A 19,975-nucleotide genomic window follows, 5' to 3' on the forward strand; every position below is an offset into this window, starting at 1 on the left:
AGGCCTTAGCTGGATTGGCCCTCGTAGAGGCCCTTGATAGGCAAACTTTAGCAAAGTGTCCTTTTTTCCCGCAATAACTGCAGATTGCATTGCGAGCAGGGCAGGTTTTCCTAGGGTGAAAAGCATCTCCATAAAAGAAGCATTCCTTCCTAGATTGCCAAGAGGCTGCTAAAGTGGGGTCGTCCTCCTCTTCTTCATCAGAATTATCAGAATTAGATTCCCCCATGATAGGGTTCACCTGAGACCGCTTGAATTGTCTGGTTGCAGCTACAGCAGCAGATCGAGATCTGGGCAGCTGATAGAGGTCTGCATTTCTCTTTGCCAAATCCAGTGAACAAGCTAGGTCAAAAGCTTTTTGTAGCTCAAGTGTTTTACTTTCTAGTAGACGCTGGCGTATAAATGGAGAGGCAATCCCGCAGATGAAAGCATCACGAATCATTTCTTGGTGGTACAGCTCAGCTGAGGCTGCCTGAAAGTTACAATCTACGCTGAGCCTGCGAAGTTCTTGCAGGAATTCATCAATTGATTCCCCTGGCCCTTGTCGGGCTGTGGCCAGTAGATGTCTAGCATAGACCTCATTTGGGGTCTTGGCATACAGTTTCTTAAGTGCCCGAATCACCTCATCGTAATTATCCCATTCATCAACATATTCGAACACTTTTGGGGTCACATAATTGATAAGTATCTTCAATCTAGCAGGAGCATCCGCTTCACATTCATCCAGAAAATTCTCAAAAGTACGGTACCAATGCTTCCATACCCTGCCAGCTGCTGGTGCATTCGGGTCCAAGTCCAGACGAATAGGTCTAAGGATTTTCTCCATGATGGGTGGTTCCCTGGATCCTTAATTCCGAGTTTGTCCGAAAGTCTAGTATTTGTGAGTGTAAATACTAAGTTACTTAAATTGATGTAAGAAAAAGGAGGCTTACCATCAAGTAACTTTAAAGTAAGCTTTAAGTAACTGATAAACACACCATATACAAGAGAGGTCTTTACCATGCCTCTGGTAGAAGCCTCTTACAATACTGAACAGACCAGTATTTATACCAGTCCAACAGGAAGTGACACATGACAGGAAGTGAGGTATGTACACAGTTCATAGTTCATAGATCACAGTTCACAGGAAGGGATGACATAACTTCCCGGAAGTTATTATTTTTATCACACCGCTCTCTATATACTCTGATACACCGCTCTCTATATACTCTTCGATACACCGCTTTCTTTATACTCTGATACACCGCTCTCTATTAACTCTGATATACCGCACTCTATATACTCTGATATACCGCTCTCTATACACTCTGATATACCGCTCTCTATATACTCTTCGATATACCGCTCTCTATATACTCTTCGATATACCACTCTCTATATACTCTGATATACCGCTCTCTATATACTCTTCGATATACCGCTCTCTATATACTCTTCGATATAACGCTCTCTATATACTCTTCGATATACCGCTCTCTATGTACTCTGATACACCGCTCGCTATATACTCTGATACACCGCTCTCTATATACTCTGATACACCGCTCTCTATATACTCCGATATACCGCTCTCTATATACTCTTCGATATACCACTCTCTATATACTCTGATATACCGCTCTCTATATACTCTTCGATATACCGCTCTCTATATACTCTTCGATATAACGCTCTCTATATACTCTTCGATATACCGCTCTCTATGTACTCTGATACACCGCTCGCTATATACTCTGATACACCGCTCTCTATATACTCTGATACACCGCTCTCTATATACTCCGATATACCGCTCTCTATATACTCTTCGATATACCGATCTTTATATACTCTTCGATACAACGCTCTCTATATACTCTGATATACCGCTCTCTATATACTCTTCGATATACCGCTCTCTATATACTCTGATATACCACCCGCTATATACTCTTCGATATACCGCTCTCAATATACTCTTCGATATACCGCCGTCTATATACTCTTCGATATAACGCTCTCTATATACTCTTCAATATACCGCTCTCTATATACTGTTCGATATACCGCTCTCTATTTACTCTGATATACCGCCCTCTATATGCTTTTCGATATACTGCTCTCCATATTCTCTTCGATATACTGCTGTCTATATACTCTTCGATATACCGCTCTCTATATACTCTTCGATATACCGCTCTCTATATTCTCTTCGATATACCGCTCTCTATATGCTCTGATATACCGCCCTCTATATACTCTTTGTTATACCGCTCTCTATACACACTGATACACCGCTCTCTATATATTCTTCGATACACCGCTCTCTATATACTCTGATACACCACTCTCTATATACTCTGATATCCCGCTCTCTATATACTCTGATATACCGCTCTCTATATACTCTGATATACCGCTCTCTATATACTCTGATATACCGCTCTCTATATACTCTTCGATATACCGCTCTCTATATACTCTTCGATATACCGCTCTCTGTACACTCTGATATACCGCTCTCTATATACTCTGATATACCGCTCTCTATATACTCTTCGATATACCGCTCTCTATATATTCTACAATATACCGCGCTCTCTATACTCCTCGATATACCGCTCTCTATATACTCTTCGATATATCGCCCTCTAGATACTTTGATACAAGGCTCTCTATATACTCTTCGATATACCGCTCTCTATATACTCTTCGATATACCGCTCTCTATATACTCTGATATACCGACCTCTATATACTCTTCGATATACCGCTCTCTATATACTGTTCGATATACCGCCCTCTCTATACTCTTTGATATACCGCTCTCTATATACTCTTCGATATACCGCTCTCTATATACTCTTTGATATACCGCTCTCTATATACTATGATATACCGCCCTCAATATAATCTTCGATATACCGCTCTCTATATTCTCTTCGATATACCGCTCTCTATATACTCTTCGATATAACACCCTCTATATACTCTGCAATATACCGCTCTCTATATACTCTGATATACCGCTCTCTATATCATCTGATACACCGCTCTCTATATACTCTTTGATATACCGCTCTCTATATAATCCGATACACCGCTCTCTATATACTCTTCGATATACCGCTCTCTATATTCTCTTCGATATACCGCTCTCTATACACTCTGATATACCGCTCTCTATATACTCTTCGATATACCGCCCTCTATATACTGTTCGATATACTGCCCTCTATATACTCTGATATACCGCTCTCTATATACTCTTCGATATACCGCTCTCTATATACTCTTCGATATACTGCTCTCTATATGCTCTGATATACCGCTCTCTATATACTCTTTGATACACCGCTCTCTATATACTCTGATATTCCGCTCTCTATATACTCATCGATATACCGCTCGCTATAAACTCTTCGATATACCGCTCTCTATATAATCTTCGATATACTGCCCTCTATATACTCTTCGATATACCGCCCTCTATATACTCTTCGATATACCGCCCTCTATACACTCTTCGATATACCGCTCTCTATATACTCTTCGATATACCGCTCTCTATATACTCTTCGATATACCGCTCTCTATATACTCGTCGATATACCGCTCTCTATATACTCTTCGATATACCGCCCTCTATATACTCTTCGATATACCGCCCTCTCTCTACTCTTTGATATACCGCCCTCTATATACTCTTCGATATACCGCTCTCTATATACTCTTCGATATGCCGCTCTCTATATACTCTTCCATATGCCGCTCTCTATATACTCTGATATACCGCCCTCTATATACTCTTTCATATACCGCTCACTATTTACTCTTCGATATACCGCTCTCTATATACTCATCGATATACCGCTCTCTATATACTCTTGATATACCGCTCTCTATATAATCTGATACACCGCTCTCTATATACTCTTCGATACACCGCTCTCTATATATTCTGATACACCGCTCTCCATATACTCTGATAAAGCGCTTTCTATATACTCTGATATACCGCTCTCTAAAAATTCTTCGATATACCGCCCTCTATAGCGTCTTCGATACACCGCTCTCTATATACTCTTCGATATACCGCTCTCTATATACTCTTCGATATACCGCTCTCTATATACTCTGATATACCGCCCTCTATATACTCTTTGTTATACCGCTCTCTATACACACTGATACACCGCTCTCTATATACTCTTCGATACACCGCTCTCTATATACTCTGATATCCCGCTCTCTATATACTCTGATCTACCGCTCTCTATATACTCTGATATACCGCTCTCTATATACTCTGATATACCGTTCTCTATATACTCTTCGATATACCGCTCTCTATATACTCTTCGATATACCGCTCTCTGTACACTCTGATATACCGCTCTCTATATACTCTGATATACCGCTCTCTATATACTCTTCGATATACCGCTCTCTATATATTCTACGATATACCGCGCTCTCTATACTCCTCGATATACCGCTCTCTATATACTCTTCGATATATCGCCCTCAATATAATCTTTGATATACCGCTCTCTATATTCTCTTTGATATACCGCTCTCTATATACTCTTCGATATAACACCCTCTATATACTGTGCAATATACCGCTCTCTATATACTCTGATATACCGCTCTCTATATCATCTGATACACCGCTCTCTATATACTCTTCGATATACCGCTCTCTATATAATCCGATACACCGCTCTCTATATACTCTTCGATATACCGCTCTCTATATTCTCTTCGATATACCGCTCTCTATACACTCTGATATACCGCTCTCTATATACTCTTCGATATATCGCCCTCTATATACTCTTCGATATACTGCCCTCTATATACTCTGATATACCGCTCTCTATATACTCTTCGATATACCGCTCTCTATATACTCTTCGATATACTGCTCTCTATATGCTCTGATATACCGCTCTCTATATACTCTTCGATACACCGCTCTCTATATACTCTGATATACCGCTCTCTATATACTCATCGATATACCGCTCGCTATATACTCTTCGATATACCGCTCTCTATATAATCTTCGATATACCGATCTTTATATACTCTTCGATACACCGCTCTCTATATACTCCGATATACCGCTCTCTATATACTCTTCGATATACCGATCTTTATATACTCTTCGATACAACGCTCTCTATATACTCTGATATACCGCTCTCTATATACTCTTCGATATACCGCTCTCTATATACTCTGATATACCACCCGCTATATACTCTTCGATATACCGCTCTCTATATACTCTTCGATATACCGCCGTCTATATACTCTTCGATATAACGCTCTCTATATACTCTTCAATATACCGCTCTCTATATACTGTTCGATATACCGCTCTCTATTTACTCTGATATACCGCCCTCTATATGCTTTTCGATATACTGCTCTCTATATTCTCTTCGATATACTGCTGCCTATTTACTCTTCGATATACCGCTCTCTATATACTCTTCGATATACCGCTCTCTATATACTCTTTGATATACCGCTCTCGATATACTCTGATATACCGCCCTCTATATACTCTTTGATATACCGCTCTCTATATACTCTTCGATATACCGCCCTCTCTATACTCTTCGATATACCGCCCTCTCTATACTCTTCGCTATACCGCCCTCTATATCGTCTTCGATATACCGCTCTCTATATACTCTTCGATATACCGCTCTCTATATACTCTTCGATATACCGCTCTCTATATAATCCGATACACCGCTCTCTATATACTCTTCGATATACCGCTCTCTATATTCTCTTCGATATACCGCTCTCTATACACTCTGATATACCGCTCTCTATATACTCTTCGATATATCGCCCTCTATATACTCTTCGATATACTGCCCTCTATATACTCTGATATACCGCTCTCTATATACTCTTCGATATACCGCTCTCTATATACTCTTCGATATACTGCTCTCTATATGCTCTGATATACCGCTCTCTATATACTCTTCGATACACCGCTCTCTATATACTCTGATATACCGCTCTCTATATACTCATCGATATACCGCTCGCTATATACTCTTCGATATACCGCTCTCTATATAATCTTCGATATACCGATCTTTATATACTCTTCGATACACCGCTCTCTATATACTCCGATATACCGCTCTCTATATACTCTTCGATATACCGATCTTTATATACTCTTCGATACAACGCTCTCTATATACTCTGATATACCGCTCTCTATATACTCTTCGATATACCGCTCTCTATATACTCTGATATACCACCCGCTATATACTCTTCGATATACCGCTCTCTATATACTCTTCGATATACCGCCGTCTATATACTCTTCGATATAACGCTCTCTATATACTCTTCAATATACCGCTCTCTATATACTGTTCGATATACCGCTCTCTATTTACTCTGATATACCGCCCTCTATATGCTTTTCGATATACTGCTCTCTATATTCTCTTCGATATACTGCTGCCTATTTACTCTTCGATATACCGCTCTCTATATACTCTTCGATATACCGCGCTCTATATACTCTTTGATATACCGCTCTCGATATACTCTGATATACCGCCCTCTATATACTCTTTGATATACCGCTCTCTATATACTCTTCGATATACCGCCCTCTCTATACTCTTCGATATACCGCCCTCTCTATACTCTTCGCTATACCGCCCTCTATATCGTCTTCGATATACCGCTCTCTATATACTCTTCGATATACCGCTCTCTATATACTCTTCGATATACCGCTCTCTATATACTCTGATATACCGCCCTCTATATACTCTTTGTTATACCGCTCTCTATACACACAGAAACACCGCTCTCTATATACTCTTCGATACACCGCTCTCTATATACTCTGATACACCACTCTCTATATACTCTGATATCCCGCTCTCTATATACTCTGATATACCGCTCTCTATATACTCTGATATACCGCTCTCTATATACTCTGATATACCGCTCTCTCTATACTCTGATACACCGCTCTCTATATACTTTTCCATACACCGCTTTCTATAAACTCTGATACACTGCTCTCTATTAACTCTGATATACCGCACTCTATATACTCTGATATACCGCTCTCTATACACTCTGATATACCGCTCTCTATATACTCTTCGATATACCGCTCTCTATATACTCTTCGATATACCACTCTCTATATACTCTGATATACCGCTCTCTATACACTCTGATATACCGCTCTCTATATACTCTTCGATATACCGCTCACTATATACTCTTCGATATACCGCTCTCTATATACTCTTCGATATACCGCTCTCTATATTCTCTTCGATATAACGCTCTCTATATACTCTTCGATATACCGCTCTCTATATACTCTGATACACCGCTCGCTATATACTCTGATACACCGCTCTCTTTTTACTCTGATACACCGCTCTCTATATACTCCGATATACCACTCTCTATATACTCTTCGATATACCGATCTTTATATACTCTTCGATATACCGCTCTCTGTACACTCTGATATACCGCTCTCTATATACTCTGATATACCGCTCTCTATATACTCTTCGATATACCGCTCTCTATATATTCTACAATATACCGCGCTCTCTATACTCCTCGATATACCGCTCTCTATATACTCTTCGATATATCGCCCTCTATATACTTTGATACAAGGCTCTCTATATACTCTTCGATATACCGCTCTCTATATACACTTCGATATACCGCTCTCTACATACTCTGATATACCGACCTCTATATATTCTTCGATATACCGCTCGCTATATACTCTTTGATATACCGCTCTCCATATAATCTTCGATATACCGCCCTCTATATACTCTTCGATATATCGCCCTTTATATACTCTTCGATATACCGCCCTCTATATACTCTTCGATATACCGCTCTCTATATACACTTCGATATATCGCTCTCTATATAATCTTCGATATACCGCTCTCTATATACTCTTCGATATACCGCTCTCTGTATAATCTTCGATATACCGTCTCTATATACTCTTCGATATACCGCCCTCTCTATACTCTTCGATATACCGCCCTCTATACACTCTTCGATATACCGCTCTCTATATACTCTTCCATATACCGCTCTCTATATACTCTTCCATATACCGCTCTCTATATACTCTTCGATACACCGCTCTCTATATACTCTGATATACCGCTCTCTATATATTCTGATTTACCGCTTTCTATATACTCTGATATACCGCTCTCTATATACTCTTCGATATACCGCTCTCTATATACTCTTCGATATACCACTCTCTATATACTCTGATATACCGCTCTCTATATACTCTTCGATATACCGACCTCTATATACTCTTCGATACACCGCTCTCTATGTACTCTTCGATATACCGCTCTCTATATACTCTTCGATATACCACCCTCTCTATACTCTTTGATATACCGCTCTCTATATACTCTTCGATATACCGCTCTCTATATACTCTGATATACCGCCCTCTATATACTCTTCGATATACTGCTCTCTATATACTCTTCGATACACCGCTCTCTATATTCTCTTCGATATACCGCTTTCTATATACTCTTCGATATACCGCTCTCTATATACTCTTCGATATACCGCCCTCTATATACTCTTCGATATAACGCTCTCTATATACTTTGATATACCACCCTCTATATACTCTTTGATATACCGCTCTCTATATACTCTTCGATATACCGCCCTCTATATACTCTTCGATATACCGCCCTCTCTATACTCTTCGCTATACTGCCCTCTATATCGTCTTCTATATACCGCTCTCGATTTACTCTTCGATATACCGCTCTCTATATATTCCTCGATATACCGCTCTCTATATACTCTGATATACCGCCTTCTATATACTCTTTGTTATACGGCTCTATATATACTCTGATACACCGCTCTCTATATACTCTTCGATACACCGCTCTCTATATATTCTGATACACCACTCTCTATATACTCTGAAATCCCTCTCTCTATATACTCTGATATACCGCTCTCTATATACTCTGATATACCGCTCTCTATATACTCTGATATACCGCTCTCTATATACTCTTCGATATACCGCTCTCTATATACTCTTCGATATACCGCTCTCTATACACTCTGATATACCGCTCTCTATATACTCTGATATACCGCTCTCTATATACGCTTCGATATACCGCTCTCTATATACTCTTGATATACCGCTCTCTATATACTCTTCGATATACCGCTCTCTATATACTCTTCGATATACCGCGCTCTCTATACTCCACGATATACCGCTGTCTATATACTCTTCGATATATCGCCCTCTATATACTTTGATACAAGGCTCTCTATATACTCTTCGATATACCGCTCTCTATATACTCTTCGATATACTGCTCTCTATATACTCTGATATACCGACCTCTATATACTCTTCGATATACCGCTCTCTATGTACTCTTCGATATACCGTTCTCTATATACTCTTCGATATACCACCCTCTCTATACTCTTTGATATACCGCTCTCTATATACTCTTCGATATACCGCTCTCTATATACTCTTCGATACACCGCCCTCTATATACTCAGCGATATACCGCTCTCTATATACTCTGATATACCGCCCTGAATATACTCTTCGATATACCGCTCTCTATATTCTCTTCGATATACCGCTCTCTATATACTCTTCGATATACCGCCCTCTATATACTCAGCGATATACCGCTCTCTATATACTCTGATATACCGCTCTCTATATCATCTGATACACCGCTCTCTATATACTCTTCGATATACCGCTCTCTATATAATCCGATACACCGCTCTCTATATACTCTTCGATATACCGCTCTCTATATTCTCTTCGATATACCGCTCTCTATACACTCTGATATACCGCTCTCTATATACTCTTCGATATACCGCCCTCTATATACTCTTCGATATACTGCACTCTATATACTCTGATATACCGCTCTCTATATACTCTTCGATATACCGCTCTCTATATACTCTTCGATATACTGCTCTCTATATACTCTGATATACCGCTCTCTATAAACTCTTCGATATACCGCTCTCTATATACTCTTCGATATACCGCTCTCTTTATACTGCTCGATTTCCCGCCCTCTCTATACTCTTTGATATACCGCTATCTATATACTCTTCAATATACCGCCCTCTATATACTCTTCGATATACTGCCCTCTATATACTCTGATTTACCCCTCTCTATATAATCTTCGATATACCGCTCTCTATATACTCTTCGATATCCTGCTCTCTATATGCTCTGCTATACTGCTCTCTATATACTCTTTGATACACCGCTCTCTATATACTCTGATATACTGCTCTCTATATACTCATCGATATACCGCTCGCTATATACTCTTCGATATATCGCTCTCTATATATTCTTCGATATACCGCTCTCTATATACTCTTCGATATACCGCCCTCTATATACTCTTCGATATACCACTCTCTATATACTCTGATATACCGCCCTCTATATAATCTGACACACCGCTCTCTATATACTCTTCGATACACCGCTCTCTATATACTCTTCGATATACCGCTCTCTATATAATCCGATACAACGCTCTCTATATACTCTTCGATGTACCGCTCTCTATAGTCTCTTCGATATACCGCTCTCTATATACTCTTCGATATACCGCCCTCTATATACTCTTTGATATATTGCCCTCTATATACTCTGATATAACGCTCTCTATATACTCTTCGATATACCGCTCGCTGTATATTCTTCGATATACCGCTCTCTATATAATCTTTGATTTACCGCCCTCTATATACTCTTCGATATACCGCCCTCTATATACTCTTCGATATTCCGCCCTCTATATACTCTTCAATATACCGCTCTCTATATACTCTTCGATATACCGCTCTCTATATACTCTTTGATATACCGCGCTCTATATACTCTTCGATGTACCGCTCTCTATATACTCTTCAATACAGCGCTCTCTATATACTCTGATATACCGCTCTCTATATATTCTTCGATATACCGCTCGCTATATACTCTTCGATATACCGCTCTCCATATAATCTTCGATATACCGCCCTCTATATACTCTTCGATATATCGCCCTTTATATACTCTTCGATATACCGCCCTCTATATACGCTTCGATATACCGCTCTCTATATACACTTCGATATATCGCTCTCTATATAATCTTCGATATACCGCTCTCTATATACTCTTCGATATACCGCTCTCTGTATAATCTTCGATATACCGTCTCTATATACTCTTCGATATACCGCACTCTCTATACTCTTCGATATACCGCCCTCTATATACTCTTCGATATCCCGCTCTCTATATACTCTTCCATATACCGCTCTCTATATACTCTTCCATATACCGCTCTCTATATACTCTTCGATACACCGCTCTCTATATACTCTGATATACCGCTCTCTATATATTCTGATTTACCGCTCTCTATATACTCTGATATACCGCTCTCTATATACTCTTCGATACACCGCTCTCTATATACTCTTCGATATACCACTCTCTGTATACTCTGATATACCGCTCTCTATATACTCTTCGATATACCGCTCTCTATATTCTCTTCGATATAACGCTCTCTATATACTCTTCGATATACCACTCTCTATATACTCCGATATACCGCTCTCTATATACTCTTCGATATACCGATCTTTATATACTCTTCGATACAACGCTCTCTATATACTGTGATATACTGCTCTCTATATACTCTTCGATATAGCGCTCTCTATATACTCTGATATACCGCCCGCTATCTACTCTTCGATATAACGCTCTCTATATACTCTTCAATATACCGCCGTCTATATACTCTTCGATATAACGCTCTCTATATACTCTTCAATATACCGCTCTCTATATACTCTTCGATATACCGCTCTCTATATACTCTGATATACCGCCCTCTATATACTGTTCGATATACTGCTCTCTATATTCTCTTCGATATACCGCTGTCTATATACTCTTCGATATACCGCTCTCTATATACTCTTCGATATACCGCCCTCTATATACTCTTCGATATACCGCTCTCTATATAATCCGATACACCGCTCTCTATATACTCTTCGATATACCGCTCTCTATATTCTCTTCGATATACCGCTCTCTATACACTCTGATATACCGCTCTCTATATACTCTTCGATATACCGCCCTCTATATACTCTTCAATATACCGCTCTCTATATACTCTTCGATATACCGCTCTCTATATACTCTTTGATATACCGCGCTCTATATACTCTTCGATGTACCGCTCTCTATATACTCTTCAATACAGCGCTCTCTATATACTCTGATATACCGCTCTCTATATATTCTTCGATATACCGCTCGCTATATAATCTTCGATATACCGCTCTCCATATAATCTTCGATATACCGCCCTCTATATACTCTTCGATATATCGCCCTTTATATACTCTTCGATATACCGCCCTCTATATACGCTTCGATATACCGCTCTCTATATACACTTCGATATATCGCTCTCTATATAATCTTCGATATACCGCTCTCTATATACTCTTCGATATACCGCTCTCTGTATAATCTTCGATATACCGTCTCTATATACTCTTCGATATACCGCACTCTCTATACTCTTCGATATACCGCCCTCTATATACTCTTCGATATCCCGCTCTCTATATACTCTTCCATATACCGCTCTCTATATACTCTTCCATATACCGCTCTCTATATACTCTTCGATACACCGCTCTCTATATACTCTGATATACCGCTCTCTATATATTCTGATTTACCGCTCTCTATATACTCTGATATACCGCTCTCTATATACTCTTCGATACACCGCTCTCTATATACTCTTCGATATACCACTCTCTGTATACTCTGATATACCGCTCTCTATATACTCTTCGATATACCGCTCTCTATATACTCTCCGATATAACGCTCTCTATATACTCTTCGATATACCACTCTCTATATACTCCGATATACCGCTCTCTATATACTCTTCGATATACCGATCTTTATATACTCTTCGATACAACGCTCTCTATATACTGTGATAGACTGCTCTCTATATACTCTTCGATATACCGCTCTCTATATACTCTGATATACCGCCCGCTATCTACTCTTCGATATACCGCTCTCTATATACTCTTCAATATACCGCCGTCTATATACTCTTCGATATAACGCTCTCTATATACTCTTCAATATACCGCTCTCTATATACTCTTCGATATACCGCTCTCTATATACTCTGATATACCGCCCTCTATATACTGTTCGATATACTGCTCTCTATATTCTCTTCGATATACCGCTGTCTATATACTCTTCGATATACCGCTCTCTATATACTCTTCGATATACCGCCCTCTATATACTCTTCGATATACCGCTCTCTATATAATCCGATACACCGCTCTCTATATACTCTTTGATATACCGCTCTCTATATTCTCTTCGATATACCGCTCTCTATACACTCTGATATACCGCTCTCTATATACTCTTCGATATACCGCCCTCTATATACCCTTCGATATACTGCACTCTATATACTCTGATATACCGCTCTCTATATACTCTTCGATATACCGCTCTCTATATACTCTTCGATATACTGCTCTCTATATACTCTGATATACCGCTCTCTATATACTCTTCGATATACCGCTCTCTATATACTCTTCGATATACCGCTCTCTATATACTGCTCGATATACCGCCCTCTCTATACTCTTTGATATACCGCTCTCTATATACTCTTCAATATACCGCCCTCTATATACTCTTCGATATACTGCCCTCTATATACTCTGATTTACCGCTCTCTATATAATCTTCGATATACCGCTCTCTATATACTCTTCGATATACTGCTCTCTATATGCTCTGCTATACTGCTCTCTTTATACTCTTTGATACACCGCTCTCTATATACTCTGATATACCGCTCTCTATATACTCATCAATATACCGCTCGCTATATACTCTTCGATATATCGCTCTCTATATATTCTTCGATATACCGCTCTCTATATACTCTTCGATATACCGCCCTCTGTATACACTTCGATATACCACTCTCTATATACTCTGATATACCGCTCTCTATATAATCTGACACACCGCTCTCTATATACTCTTCGATACAGCGCTCTCTATATACTCTTCGATATACCGCTCTCTATATAATCCGATACAACGCTCTCGATATACTCTTCGATGTACCGCTCTCTATAGTCTCTTCGATATACCGCTCTCTATATACTCTTCGATATACCGCCCTCTATATACTCTTTGATATATTGCCCTCTATATACTCTGATATAACGCTCTCTATATACTCTTCGATATACCGCTCGCTATATACTCTTCGATATACCGCTCTCTATATAATCTTTGATTTACCGCCCTCTATATACTCTTTGATATACCGCGCTCTATATACTCTTCGATGTACCGCTCTCTATATACTCTTCAATACAGCGCTCTCTATATGCTCTGATATATCGCTCTCTATATATTCTTCGATATACCGCTCGCTATATACTCTTCGATATACCGCTCTCCATATAATCTTCGATATACCGCCCTCTATATACTCTTCGATATATCGCCCTTTATATACTCTTCGATATACCGCCCTCTATATACGCTTCGATATACCGCTCTCTATATACACTTTGATATATTGCTCTCTATATAATCTTCGATATACCGCTCTCTATATACTCTTCGATATACCGCTCTCTGTATAATCTTCGATATACCGTCTCTATATACTCTTCGATATACCGCCCTCTCTATACTCTTCGATATACCGCCCTCTATATACTCTTCGATATACCGCTCTCTATATACTCTTCCATATACCGCTCTCTATATACTCTTCCATATACCGCTCTCTATATACTCTTCGATACACCGCTCTCTATATACTCTGATATACCGCTCTCTATATATTCTGATTTACCGCTCTCTATATACTCTGATATACCGCGCTCTATATACTCTTCGATATACCACTCTCTATATACTCTGATATACCGCTCTCTATATACTCTTCGATATACCGCTCTCTATATACTCTTCGATATAACGCTCTCTATATACTCTTCGATTTACCACTCTCTATATACTCCGACATACCGCTCTCTATATACTCTTCGATATGCCGATCTTTATATACTCTTCGATACAACGCTCTATATACTCTGATATACTGCTCTCTATATACTCTTCGATATACCGCTCTCTATAAACTCTGATATACCGCCCGCTATCTACTCTTCGATATACCGCTCTCTATATACTCTTCAATATACCGCCGTCTATATACTCTTCGATATACCGCTCTCTATATACTCTTCAATATACCGCTCTCTATATACTCTTCAATATACCGCTCTCTATATACTCTGATATACCGCCCTCTATATACTCTTCGATAATCTGCTCTCTATATTCTCTTCGATATACCGCTGTCTATATACTCTTCGATATACCGCTCTCTATATACTCTTCGACATACCGCCCTCTATATACTCTTCGATATACCGCTCTCTATATACTTTGATATACCACCCTCTATATACTCTTTGATATAACGCTCTCTATATACTCTTCGATATACCGCCCTATTTATACTCTTCGATATACCGCCCCCTCTATACTCTTCGCTATACCGCCCTCTATATCGTCTTCGATATACCGCTCTCGATATACTCTTCGATATACCGCTCTCTATATACTCTGATACACCACTCTCTATATACTCTGAAATCCCACTCTCTATATACTCTGATATACCGCTCTCTATATACTCTGATATACCGCTCTCTATATACTCTGATATACCGCTCTCTATATACTCTTCGATATACCGCTCTCTATATACTCTTCGATATACCGCTCTCTATACACTCTGATATACCACTCTCTATATACTCTGATATACCGCTCTCTATATACGCTTCGATATACCGCTCTCTATATACTCTTGATATACCGCTCTCTATATACTCTTCGATATACCGCTCTCTATATACTCTTCGATATACCGCTGTCTATATACTCTTCGATATATCGCCCTCTATATACTTTGATACAAGGCTCTCTATATACTCTTCGATATACCGCTCTCTATATACTCTTCGATATACCGCTCTCTATATACTCTGATATACCGACCTCTATATACTCTTCGACATACCGCTCTCTATATACTCTTCGATATACCGCCCTCTCTATACTCTTTGATGTACCGCTCTCTATATACTCTTCGATATACCGCTCTCTATATACTCTTCGATATACCGCCCTCTATATACTCAGCGATATACCGCTCTCTATATACTCTGATATACCGCCCTCAATATACTCTTCGGTATACCGCTCTCTATATTCTCTTCGATATACCGCTCTCTATATACTCTTCGATATACCGCCCTCTATATACTCAGCGATATACCGCTCTCTATATACTCTGATATACCGCTCTCTATATCATCTGATACACCGCTCTCTATATACTCTTCGATATACCGCTCTCTATATAATCCGATACACCGCTCTCTATATACTCTTCGACATACCGCTCTCTATATTCTCTTCGATATACCGCTCTCTATACACTCTGATATACCGCTCTCTATATACTCTTCGATATACCGCCCTCTATATACTCTTCGATATACTGCACTCTATATACTCTGATATACCGCTCTCTATATACTCTTCGATATACCGCTCTCTATATACTCTTCGATATACTGCTCTCTATATACTCTGATATACCGCTCTCTATATACTCTTCGATATACCGCTCTCTATATACTCTTCGATATACCGCTCTCTATATACTGCTCGATATACCGCCCTCTCTATACTCTTTGATATACCGCTCTCTATATACTCTTCAATATTCCGCCCTCTATATACTCTTCGATATACTGCCCTCTATATACTCTGATTTACCGCTCTCTATATAATCTTCGATATACCGCTCTCTATATACTCTTCGATATACTGCTCTCTATATGCTCTGCTATACTGCTCTCTATATACTCTTTGATACACCGCTCTCTATATACTCTGATATACCGCTCTCTATATACTCATCGATATACCGCTCGCTATATACTCTTCGATATGCCGCTCTCTATTTAATCTTCGATATACCGCCCTCTATATACTCTTCGATATACCGCCCTCTATATACTCTTCGATATACCGCCCTCGATATACTCTTCGATATACCGCTCTCTATATACTCTTCGATATACCGCTCTCTATATACTCTTCGATATACCGCTCTCTATATACTCGTCGATATACCGCTCTCTATATACTCTTCGATATACCGCCCTCTATATACTCTTCGATATACCGCCCTCTATATACTCTTCGATATACCGCCCTCTCTATACTCTTTGATATACTGCCCTCTATATACTCTTCGATATACCGCTCTCTATATACTCTTCGATATGCCGCTCTCTATATACTCTTCCATATGCCGCTCTCTATATACTCTGATATACCGCCCTCTATATACTCTTTCATATACCGCTCACTATATACTCTTCGATATACCGCTCTCTATATACTCTTCGATATACCGCTCTCTATACACTCTGATATACCACTCTCTATATACTCTGATATACCGCTCTCTATATACGCTACGATATACCGCTCTCTATATACTCTTGATATACCGCTCTCTATATACTCTTCGATATACCGCTCTCTATATACTCTTCGATATACCGCTGTCTATATACTCTTCGATATATCGCCCTCTATATACTTTGATACAAGGCTCTCTATATACTCTTCGATATACCGCTCTCTATATACTCTTCGATATACCGCTCTCTATATACTCTGATATACCGACCTCTATATACTCTTCGACATACCGCTCTCTATATACTCTTCAATATACCGCCCTCTCTATACTCTTTGATGTACCGCTCTCTATATACTCTTCGATATACCGCTCTCTATATACTCTTCGATATACCGCCCTCTATATACTCAGCGATATACCGCTCTCTATATACTCTGATATACCGCCCTCAATATACTCTTCGGTATACCGCTCTCTATATTCTCTTCGATATACCGCTCTCTATATACTCTTCGATATACCGCCCTCTATATACTCAGCGATATACCGCCCTCTATATACTCTTCGATATACCGCTCTCTATATACTCTTCGATATACTGCTCTCTATATGCTCTGCTATACTGCTCTCTATATACTCTTTGATACACCGCTCTCTATATACTCTGATATACCGCTCTCTATATACTCATCGATATACCGCTCGCTATATACTCTTCGATATGCCGCTCTCTATATAATCTTCGATATACCGCCCTCTATATACTCTTCGATATACCGCCCTCTATATACTCTTCGATATACCGCCCTCGATATACTCTTCGATATACCGCTCTCTATATACTCTTCGATATACCGCTCTCTATATACTCTTCGATATACCGCTCTCTATATACTCGTCGATATACCGCTCTCTATATACTCTTCGATATACCGCCCTCTATATACTCTTCGATATACCGCCCTCTATATACTCTTCGATATACCGCCCTCTCTATACTCTTTGATATACTGCCCTCTATATACTCTTCGATATACCGCTCTCTATATACTCTTCGATATGCCGCTCTCTATATACTCTTCCATATGCCGCTCTCTATATACTCTGATATACCGCCCTCTATATACTCTTTCATATACCGCTCACTATATACTCTTCGATATACCGCTCTCTATATACTCTTCGATATACCGCTCTCTATACACTCTGATATACCACTCTCTATATACTCTGATATACCGCTCTCTATATACGCTACGATATACCGCTCTCTATATACTCTTGATATACCGCTCTCTATATACTCTTCGATATACCGCTCTCTATATACTCTTCGATATACCGCTGTCTATATACTCTTCGATATATCGCCCTCTATATACTTTGATACAAGGCTCTCTATATACTCTTCGATATACCGCTCTCTATATACTCTTCGATATACCGCTCTCTATATACTCTGATATACCGACCTCTATATACTCTTCGACATACCGCTCTCTATATACTCTTCAATATACCGCCCTCTCTATACTCTTTGATGTACCGCTCTCTATATACTCTTCGATATACCGCTCTCTATATACTCTTCGATATACCGCCCTCTATATACTCAGCGATATACCGCTCTCTATATACTCTGATATACCGCCCTCAATATACTCTTCGGTATACCGCTCTCTATATTCTCTTCGATATACCGCTCTCTATATACTCTTCGATATACCGCCCTCTATATACTCAGCGATATACCGCTCTCTATATACTCTGATATACCGCTCTCTATATCATCTGATACACCGCTCTCTATATACACTTCGATATACCGCTCTCTATATAATCCGATACACCGCTCTCTATATACTCTTCGACATACCGCTCTCTATATTCTCTTCGATATACCGCTCTCTATACACTCTGATATACCGCTCTCTATATACTCTTCGATATACCGACCTCTATATACTCTTCGATATACTGCACTCTATATACTCTGATATACCGCTCTCTATATACTCTTCGATATACCGCTCTCTATATACTCTTCGATATACTGCTCTCTATATACTCTGATATACCGCTCTCTATATACTCTTCGATATACCGCTCTCTATATACTCTTCGATATACCGCTCTCTATATACTGCTCGATATACCGCCCTCTCTATACTCTTTGATATACCGCTCTCTATATACTCTTCAATATTCCGCCCTCTATATACTCTTCGATATACTGCCCTCTATATACT

Source organism: Somniosus microcephalus, chromosome 24 (assembly GCF_052327205.1).
Source record: "Somniosus microcephalus isolate GS21.2 chromosome 24, FLI_Smic_1.0, whole genome shotgun sequence".
Classification (NCBI taxonomy): Eukaryota; Metazoa; Chordata; class Chondrichthyes; order Squaliformes; family Somniosidae; genus Somniosus; species Somniosus microcephalus.